The sequence below is a fragment of the Pinus tabuliformis genome, chromosome 4_1 (genome assembly GCF_031772625.1).
Source record: "Pinus tabuliformis cultivar Carrire ecotype Pingquan chromosome 4_1, CPIR1, whole genome shotgun sequence".
Taxonomy (NCBI): domain Eukaryota; kingdom Viridiplantae; phylum Streptophyta; class Pinopsida; order Pinales; family Pinaceae; genus Pinus; species Pinus tabuliformis.
In genome coordinates, this window is record NC_142303.1 from 578401588 (window position 1) to 578413001 (window position 11414).

The window sequence follows — 11414 nt, forward strand, 5'->3', positions numbered from 1 at the left end:
GCTAGAACACATACATAAACTCTGTATAAAAAAGGTTAACTGTAACTGTATAGGTTAACTGTCACCACCCTATGGACAGAACTGTAATGTAAGAAATCTGATAAATGAATGGAAAGCACTGTAATGTAAGAAATCTGATAAATGAAAACAATGAAAACAGAAAACAATGAAAACAGAACTGTAAGAAGAATGAGTTGTAATTCATATAACTGACTTGAATATATTGGCTACTGTTTTGTGATGTTGTCTTGAAGTTTGCTGAATAGTTTGAAAGCATAAGATGCAACTTCAACAGTGGGTGGACTTCTTTTATAGTTTTGGGGACTTGATTTTAATTGGTGGACATGGATGCACATGGATTGTAATGGCTTCATTTTGAATGTGTGGTATGGATTTAATTTGCTGTGATCTAATGGTTGGGAATTGTTTATTTGTTGATCCATGTGCTTTGATCTGTTTTAATGAGAAATAGAGTGAGTTGGGTGTCATTTATTGCAGTTATTGGGTCTGGGTGTCATTTATTGAACAAAGTGGATTTAATTGTTATTGGGTTGGGTGTCATTTATTGAACAAATTGGATTTAATTGTTATTGGGTTGGGTGTCATTTATTGAACATAGGGTGTTTAGTTGTTGAACAACACAGCAGTTATGGCTGACATACATTCCTTTTGTTATGTGCAGGTAGGAATATTTATTTGGGATGCAAAGTTGCAGTTCTGATGAGTGGGGGTTGAAGTGACTGCTGTTTTGTACTTCTGGAATAGACCAGTTTGGAAGCCTTTATGGCTCTAGCTGTTTTCTACTTGGGTCAATATGTTTTGCAATATTAAATAGTTAAATACTATTTATGGACAGTTGTGGGCCCAGTCAATATATGGGTGATTTTTGGACATAATTTAAAACTTATTTATACATAATGTTATTTATTTCTGTTTAAATTTTGGTTTCAAAAGTCTTAATCACTGGTGGTTTGGTGGGACCAGTATTATATCAACTACTGGTCCCTGCACAATATTAGGAATCTCTCCCCTACTCATTTGTAACCAGATAAATCATATTTTATTTATTTTTTGTAATAATAATAATTATGAAATATATATATGACTATTCAAATAATTAAAATAAAATAATAAAAAATAATTAAAATTAAAATTTAAGATAAATCATGTCATATTAAATTGTATTTTTTTATAATTAAGTGAATTTTTTTGAATAATGATAATTTTATTTTATTTTATTTATTTTTGTAATAATAATAATTATGAAATATATATCTTATTATTGAAATAATTAAAATAAAATAATAAAAAATATTAAAATTTTATTTATTTTTGTAATAATAATAATTATGAAATATATATATTATTATTAAAGTAATTAAAATAAAATAATAAAAAATAATTAACATTAAAATTTAATATTATATATATATATATATATATATATATATATTAAATTCGCTTATTGATATATTTTCTAAATTTAAAATATAAAAACTCTATTATGAAGCTTTTACTCGAAAATAAACAAGTCTATCCGCCTCTTCATAACAATATATCAAAAAAACTAACATAAAAAATAAAATTGGCCAATGAAACATTGTACCGCATAATTCGTAGAAAAAGTAGAAAATATTTCGGAACATATACAAAATAAAATTGGCCAATTAAACATGTTACCGAATTATTCGGACCAAAAAGAGAAAATATGTCGAATATAAAAAATAAAATTGGCCCATTAAACGTTGTACCGAATAATTCTGGCAAAACGACAAAATATTTGGGGGAAGCGTCATTGGAGTTCCCAGTTCCACGTAGAAGGCGAACAATAATTGCGAGCTTCCATATGTGAATACGGAAGCTAACGGAATCTTTCGGTGTCATAATATAACACATGCAAGGCCATCATCGTCAGTGAGTCGTTTCATTAGTTCATGATTGCAGAATTTGGGATTGAATAGAGTTAGGGTAGTGATATACCTTCATATTTACGCCGTAAGGCATTCCCTCTGAGAAAGACATCCCTAAAATGTGACGTGTGCGATCCTGAGCCATTGATTCTGTGTTAGATGATTGAGGTGTTTTCCGCTGTTGGATCTGGTTATGGGCTATGAAAGGCTAGGCCTCCTGGCCATGAGACTCTTGGCAATGACTGAAACGACGAGGGCCACACGAAATGTGTCTTTCTTCCCTGCATGAGGGCCGTGTAGCCTTGTGCTTCCTACCAGAAGTTTATATAGGCATACAATCTGGCGTAAATATGCACAGATTTTCATTCGGGGTTCAACAGAGAATTTTAGTGTCTACAACAGAAATAAAAAAACAGTTTGCGGTATGAACTCAGTGTTCTTGCTTGCTTCTAATATTTCGTTCTGTCAGCTCACGACAGGGTTAGGGTTTATTTGTAGTTTAGAACTCACGTGTTTTCCCAGCCTCTGGACAAGAGGTCTGTCTCTCCAATTCCAGGCATCGGGGTCCCCCTTTGTCCTTAGCGGGAATCTCAACATCCACAGTGACGGTTTTTTTTTCTTAAATTTCGTTCGTATGGGCTTTTAAGTCTTGTAAACCACGTAAAGTAGAATGATTGGCTGGGATCATTAATTGAGTTCCTGTTGGCCAAGTTGTGGTTTATATTGATGATGCCTGCATTAGTTTGCTCTGCAAGTGGTTCTAGATGAAGAGCTTCCAAGCACACATGCTTGTGTTTCAAATCTTTAGATTCTCTATTACTGTGACATTATAGCTTTAATTTTTGCAATTATGACTTTATTGTCTATATGAGTAATCGTTTGCCTGGCTTCATTTTTATTGACATCACATGGCATCCAATGCTATAGATTTAGTATTGATCTTGTGAGGTGTGTTTGCACTGAATGCTGGCTGATGTACTGCTTTCCATCATTTTTTATGTGTCTTGGGTTGAACCTCCAGTAACAATTCTTGTTATATTTCTCTCTAGTACAATTTCTAAATTTAATGATATCATGTCTGTGACTAAAGAACATCAGCAAGGTTGCTAGTACTCAGAAATAGGTTTTGCTTTTATCTTTGATGAGTCAAAATTTTCTTGGGCAGAATTTGGCAAAAGAAATTGTAAGATCGAGGCAAGCTGTTCAGCGCCTTTATGAGAACAGGGCACAGCTGAATTCGATATCTATGCACCTTGGAGAAAGTGTTGGTAATTTTTTCTTTACTACTCATTCTCGGATCATCTTGCATGCAGTTTAATCTCTGTTCTGTTATTGAATTTGCAGTTGTTTCTCACTACCTTTATCTGACAATAGCCATTTTTTACTATATAGCAAGCAGTTGCAAGCTAAATATGATATTATGAAAACCCTGTTCAGAAAACAAAAATTCCTGATGGCCTGGGTTCCACATCATATACAAGTGTGTTCCATTTGGGTTTTGGTCCTGATGGCCTGTCTATATTTGTGGTATCCGTTTCACTTTCCACTACCACATTACTTTTATCTAGTGGGATTTTACATTTCTTTGGTTGTTTTTGAAAATGAATTCTTCCTTATCGAAACATCTGGTTCTTCTCGTTGATAGGGGTAATGACATATACAGTATACTAAATATATGTAAAAAAAAGCTATGCAAAACAAATGCCATGGAGATTAGAAAATACTAACTCAATAGTTTGGATTCTGTTACTATAAAGATGCCAATACAAAATGAGTGGCTTATCAGCGTTACAAATTATCAGTCACTCCACAAACTGATATATTATCAAACAGATGTTCACCTTCAGAACAACGTAATTTAACAACAGTTTACATTTTCCAATTAGAAATTTCTTCACCGTGGTCAGCCCACCCTCCAGCAAAGTGTAAAAAAAACTAGCTAAAGATGAAAATTATGAAAACCCTGTTCAGAAAACAAAAAATCCTGATGGCCTGTGTTCCACATCATATACAAGTGTGTTCCATTTGGGTTTTGGTCTTGATGGCCTATCTATATTTGTGGTATCTGTTTCACTTTCCACTACCACATTACTTTTATCTGGTGGGATTTTACATTTCTTTGGCTGTTTTTGAAAATGAATTCTTCCTTATCGAAACATCTGGTTCTTCTCGTTGCATATATTCAAGATCTTCCAAGCAATGCCCAATAAGCTTTTCTAGGTAATCTAAGGACTTCAAATGTTTTATGAGGAGTGATCTCATAACACTATGTTCTTGCTGCCATCAATTTACCTATGGTCTTGCAAATAATGTGATTGGCCACCCTTATAGGGATCTTATCATCTTTCTTGGTTTTAGAGGTGGTTTTCTGAATACCTCTTCCCAACAGAGATTAGAGATGATGCTCATCTCTGCTTGTGTCTACTACTGCATCAAAATTTCTCTTGCCCATTGTTAATGTAGGTACCTGTAAGCCTTTATGAAAGAATGTATTTTTTTGCATATATTTGTTCTACTGTGAATTTATGATCACCATGTTCATCTTCATTGGCATTTAGTAGGGGTTCAAGGAATCCATATACCATTTTCACGGAATGCTTGTCTTGAGCAAGACTTGGCCCCTTTACTTTTAACTTTTCTGTCCCTTGAGTTTCTATCACTTAGGTCAAGGCTTGTATCTTTTTGAGGCCTCTTCCTTGCCAGTGAATTGGAACCCCACATAGGTATATGCTGTAGCGATCTCGATTCTCTACTTCATCCCCTGTAGATATGAAATGGAAGTATGATTGTTCTTAGAAGTACTGAAGATCATAACCTTAGTCTTGTTAATGTTTACAATGATAAGTCTATGTTTGGTATTGAAGATCATAACCTTAGTCTTGTTAGGCTTCACTGTCATAATCTATTTTTGGTATTGAAGATTGTAACCTTAGTCTTGTTAAGGTTCAATGTGATAAGTCTATGTTTGAGATCGAGGATCATAACCCTCGTCTTTTTCAGGTTCACTGCCATTAGTCTATGTTTGCAAAAAGTTATAGACAACATCCAAGGTCCAACTGCCTCTGAAGGCCTTGAGAAGATATTTGGTTCTTTATGTGGGAATTGTGCCTTCAATGCTATCACCTTATTTCTGTCCACCAAAGTTAGAAATTTATGCAGTGATCTGTGCTATATTAGATGTATTCAGACATGGAAACTCCATTTCTTTTTTAAATAAAATACTTCCTTTGATTATTAGCATACAAATATGTACAAGGAAAGCTATACAAAAGCAATGGGCTGCATTAAACAACCACGACAACCTAAAGGCCTAAAAGACATGTGACATCTCTGTCTCTCCCTCTCTATTTTAGTATTTTGTGTGTCTTCTAAAATCAAACAAAATCTCACCATTGAAAGGATGGGTGTTAATACATGTAAGTTTATGAAAGAACAATTCGATAGGCTGAATCATGCTTGAATAGGAGAAGTTGGAAGACTGTAAGATTATGCAAATATGGAGAACATCATTAAGAAAGCCTCCTCCATGGGAAATAAGTTTAGTAAAAAGAAAAGTAAGGATTTGTAATTTTCACAAGTCGGAATGATGATTAAATGCAAATGGGCATGCAACAAAATTTAATAGGTAAAGTTTTTCTTTCATGTTTTACAAACAATTGGGATAATGGATGGGGTATCATCTAATTAGATATTAACAATAAGGACTTAATCTTAAAGAGAGCCACACATATTTTAAGTAAGAATTAACATTTGTTTGCCTCTCTAAATGAAGTGAGGTTTTGTAGTGAGCTAGGGTAATTTGTCGTAGGTTTTCCCACACAGTCACGTTTTATACATCAATTTTCTCGTAACACTTCACGAGGTAACAGCTTTAATATCAAACATCCACAGTCCACCCATTATAAAATTTAATGAACAACACTGTCCAAACCAAACAGTTACAACCAGATAACTCAATATATATATATATATATATATATATATATATATATATATATATATATATATATATATATATATATATATATATATATCTATATATATATGCCTGGCTTCATTTTTATTGACATCACATGGCATCCAATGCTACAGATTTAGTATTGATCTTGTGAGGTGTGTTTGCACTGAATGCTGGCTGATGTACTGCTTTCCATCATTTTTTATGTATCTTGGGTTGAACCTCCAGTAACAATTCTTGTTATATTTCTCTCTAGTACAATTTCTAAATTTAATGATATCATGTCTGTGACTAAAGAACATCAGCAAGGTTGCTAGTACTCAGAAACAGGCTTTGCTTTTATCTTTGAGTCGTCAAAATTTTCTTGGGCAGAATTTGGCAAAAGAAATTGTAAGATCGAGGCAATCTGTTCAACGCCTTTATGAGAACAGGGCACAGCTGAATTCGATATCTATGCACCTTGGAGAAAGTGTTGGTAATTTTTTCTTTACTACTCGTTCTCGGATCATCTTGCATGCAGTTTAATCTCTGTTCTGTTATTGAATTTGCAGTTGTTTCTCACTACCTTTATCTGACAATAACCATTTTTTACTATATAGCAAGCAGTTGCAAGCTAAATATGATATTATGAAAACCCTGTTCAGAAAACAAAAATTCCTGATGGCCTAGGTTCCACATCATATACAAGTGTGTTCCATTTGGGTTTTGGTCCTGATGGCCTGTCTATATTTGTGGTATCTGTTTCACTTTCCACTACCACATTACTTTTATCTAGTGGGATTTTACATTTCTTTGGCTGTTTTTGAAAATGAATTCTCCCTTATCAAAACATCTAGTTCTTCTCGTTGATAGGGGTAATGATATATATAGTATACTAAATATATGTAAAAAGAAGCTATGCAAAACAAATGCCATGGAGATTAGAAAATACTAACTCAATAGTTTGGATTCTGTTACTATAAGGATGCCAGTACAAAATGAGTCGCTTATCAGCGTTACAAATTATCAGTCACTCCACAAACTGATATATTATCAAACAGATGTTCGCCTTCAGAACAACGTAATTTAACAACAGTTTACATTTTCCAATTAGAAATTTCTTCACCGTGGTCAGCCCACCCTCCAACAAAGTGTAAAAAAATCCAGCTAAAGATGAAAATTATGAAAACCCTGTTCAGAAAACAAAAATTTCTGATGGCCTAGGTTCCACATCATATACAAGTGTGTTCCATTTGGGTTTTGGTCCTGATGGTCTGTCTATATTTGTGGTATCCGTTTCACTTTCCACTACCACATTACTTTTATCTGGTGGGATTTTACATTTCTTTGGCTGTTTTTGAAAATGAATTCTTCCTTATCGAAACATCTGGTTCTTCTCGTTGCATATATTCAAGATCTTTCAAGCAATGCCCAATAAGCTTTTCTAGGTAATCTAAGGACTTCAAATGTTTTATGAGGAGTGATCTCATAACACTGTGTTCTTGCTGCCATCAATTTACCTATGGTCTTGCAAATAATGTGATTGGCCACCCTTATAGGGATCTTATCATCTTTCTTGGTTTTAGAGGTGGTTTTCTGAATACCTCTTCCCAACAAAGATTAGGGATGATGCTCATCTCTGCTTGTGTCTACTACTGCATCAAAATTTCTCTTGCCCATTGTTAATGTAGGTACCTCTAAGCCTTTATGAAAGAATGTATTGTTTTTGCATATATTTGTTCTATTGTGAATTTATGATCACCATGTTCATCTTCATTGGCATTTAGTAGGGGTTCAAGGAATCCATATACCATTTTCACGGAATGCTTGTCTTGAGCAAGACTTGGCCCCTTTACTTTTAACTTTTCTATCCCTTGAGTTTCTATCACTTAGGTCAAGGCTTGTATCTTTTTGAGGCCTCTTCCTTGCCAGTGAATTGGAACCCCACATAGGTATATGCTGTAGCGATCTCGATTCTCTACTTCATCCCCTGTAGATATGAAATGGAAGTATGATTGTTCGTAGAAGTACTGAAGATCATAACCTTAGTCTTGTTAATGTTTACAATGATAAGTCTATGTTTGGTATTGAAGATCATAACCTTAGTCTTGTTAGGCTTCACTGTCATAATCTATTTTTGGTATTGAAGATTGTAACCTTAGTCTTGTTAAGGTTCAATGTGATAAGTCTATGTTTGAGATCGAGGATCATAACCCTCGTCTTTTTCAGGTTCACTGCCATTAGTCTATGTTTGCAAAAAGTTACAGACAACATCCAAGGTCCAACTGCCTCTGAAGGCCTTGAGAAGATATTTGGTTCTTTATGTGGGAATTGTGCCTTCAATACTATCACCTTATTTCTATCCACCAAAGTTAGAAATTTATGCAGTGATCTGTGTTATACTAGATGTATTCAGACATGGAAACTCCTTTTCTTTTTTAAATAAAATACTTCCTTTGATTATTAGCATACAAATATGTACAAGGAAAGCTATACAAAAGCAATGGGCTGCATTAAACAACCACGAAGACCTAAAGGCCTAAAAGACATGTGACATCTCTGTCTCTCCCTCTCTATTTTAGTATTTTGCGTGTCTTCTAAAATCAAACAAAATCTCACCATTGAAAGGATGGGTGTTGATACATGTAAGTTTATGAAAGAACAATTCGATAGGCTGAATCATGCTTGAATAGGAGAAGTTGGAAGACTGTAAGATTACGCAAATATGGAGAACATCATTAAGAAATCATCCTCCATGGGAAATAAGTTTAGTAAAAAGAAAAGTAAGGATTTGTAATTTTCACAAGTCGGAATGACGATTAAATGCAAATGGGCATGCAACAAAATTTAATAGGTAAAGTTTTTCTTTCATGTTTTACAAACAATTGGGATAATGGATGGGGTATCATCTAATTAGATATTAACAATAAGGACTTAATCTTAAAGAGAGCCACACATATTTTAAGTAAGAATTAACATTTGTTTGCCTCTCTAAATGAAGTGAGGTTTTGTAGTGAGCTAGGGTAATTTGTCCTAGGTTTTCCCACACAGTCACATTTTATACAACAATTTTCTCGTAACACTTCATGAGGTAACAGCTTTAATATCAAACATCCACAGTCCACACATTATATAATTTAATGAACAATATTGTCCAAACCAAACAGTTACAACCAGATAACTCAATATATATATATATATATATATATATATATATATATATATATATATATATATATATATATATATATATATATATATATATTATATATATATAATATATATATATATATATATATATATATTCCTGGCTTCATTTTATTGACATCACATGGCATCCAATGCTACAGATTTAGTATTGCACTGAATGTTGGCTGATGTACTGCTTTCCATCATTTTTTATGTATCTCGGGTTGAACCTCCAGTAACAATTCTTGTTATATTTCTCTCTAGTACAATTTCTAAATTTAATGATATCATGTTTGTGACTAAAGAACATCAGCAAGGTTGCTAGTACTTAGAAACAGGCTTTGCTTTTATCTTTGATGAGACAAAATTTTCTTGGGTAGAATTTGGCAAAAGAAATTGTAAGATCGAGGCAAGTTGTTCAGCGCCTTTATGAGAACAGGGCATAGCTGAATTCGATATCTATGCACCTTGGAGAAAGTGTTGGTAATTTTTTCTTTACTACTCGTTCTCGGATCATCTTGCATGCAGTTTAATCTCTATTCTGTTATTGAATTTGCAGTTGTTTCTCACTACCTTTATCTGACAATAGCCATTTTTTACTATATAGCAAGCAATTGCAAGCTAAATATGATATTAACTAATTTGCAGTTGCTGTTTTCATTTCCCTTTTTACAATAGTTGGATACTAAGTTAACACTATCAGGATACATCTATGACTTGTCTCAGAAACAAGGGGGTCTCGTAAATCTCAGATTTGATGTCTGGTTAGGTCATGACCTAAAATTAGATTATATATATATATATATATATATATATATATATATATATATATAATATGTCAATTTTAGAAGATCCGGAGAGTATACAACTTGATAGGGGTAATGACATATACAGTATACTAAATATATGTAAAAAAAAGCTATGCAAAACAAATGCCATGGAGATTAGAAAATACTAACTCAATAGTTTGGATTCTGTTACTATAAAGATGCCAGTACAAAATGAGTGGCTTGTCAGCGTTACAAATTATCAGTCACTCCACAAACTGATATATTATCAAACAGATGTTCGCCTTCAGAACAACGTAATTTAACAGCAGTTTACATTTTCCAATTAGAAATTTCTTCACCGTGGTCAGCCCACCCTCCAACAAAGTGTAAAAAAATCTAGCTAAAGATGAAAATTATGAAAACCTTGTTCAGAAAACAAAAATTCCTGATGGCCTGGGTTCCACATCATATACAAGTGTGTTCCATTTGGGTTTTGGTCCTGATGGCCTATCTATATTTGTGGTGTCCGTTTCACTTTCCACTACCACATTACTTTTATCTGGTGGGATTTTACATTTCTTTGGCTGTTTTTGAAAATGAATTCTTCCTTATCTAAACATCTGGTTCTTCTCGTTGCATATATTCAAGATCTTCCAAGCAATGCCCAATAAGCTTTTCTAGGTAATCTAAGGACTTCAAATGTTTTATGAGGAGTGATCTCATAACACTGTGTTCTTACTGCCATCAATTTACCTATGGTCTTGCAAATAATGTGATTGGCCACCCTTATAGGGATCTTATCATCTTTCTTGGTTTTAGAGGTGGTTTTCTGAATACCTCTTCCCAACAAAGATTAGAGATGATGCTCATCTCTGCTTGTGTCTACTACTGCATCAAAATTTCTCTTGCCCATTGTTAATGTAGGTACCTGTAAGCCTTTATGAAAGAATGTATTGTTTTTGCATATATTTGTTCTATTGTGAATTTATGATCACCATGTTCATCTTCATTGGTATTTAGTAGGGGTTCAAGGAATCCATATACCATTTTCACGGAATGCTTGTCTTGAGCAAGACTTGGCCCCTTTACTTTTAACCTTTCTATCCCTTGAGTGTCTATCACTTAGGTCAAGGCTTGTATCTTTTTGAGGCCTCTTCCTTGCCAGTGAATTGGAACCCCACATAGGTATATGCTATAGCGATCTCGATTCTCTACTTCATCCCCTGTAGATGTGAAATGGAAGTATGATTGTTCTTAGAAGTATTGAAGATCATAACCTTAGTCTTGTTAATGTTTACAATGATAAGTCTATGTTTGGTATTGAAGATCATAACCTCTTAGTCTTGTTAGGGTTCACTGTCATAATCTATTTTTGGTATTGAAGATTGTAACCTTAGTCTTGTTAAGGTTCAATGTGATAAGTCTATGTTTGAGATCGAGGATCATAACCCTCGTCTTTTTCAGGTTCACTGCCATTAGTCTATGTTTGCAAAAAGTTACAGACAACATCCAAGGTCCAACTGCCTCTGAAGGCCTTGAGAAGATATTTGGTTCTTTATGTGGGAATTGTGCCTTCGATACTATCACCTTATTTCTATCCACCAAAGT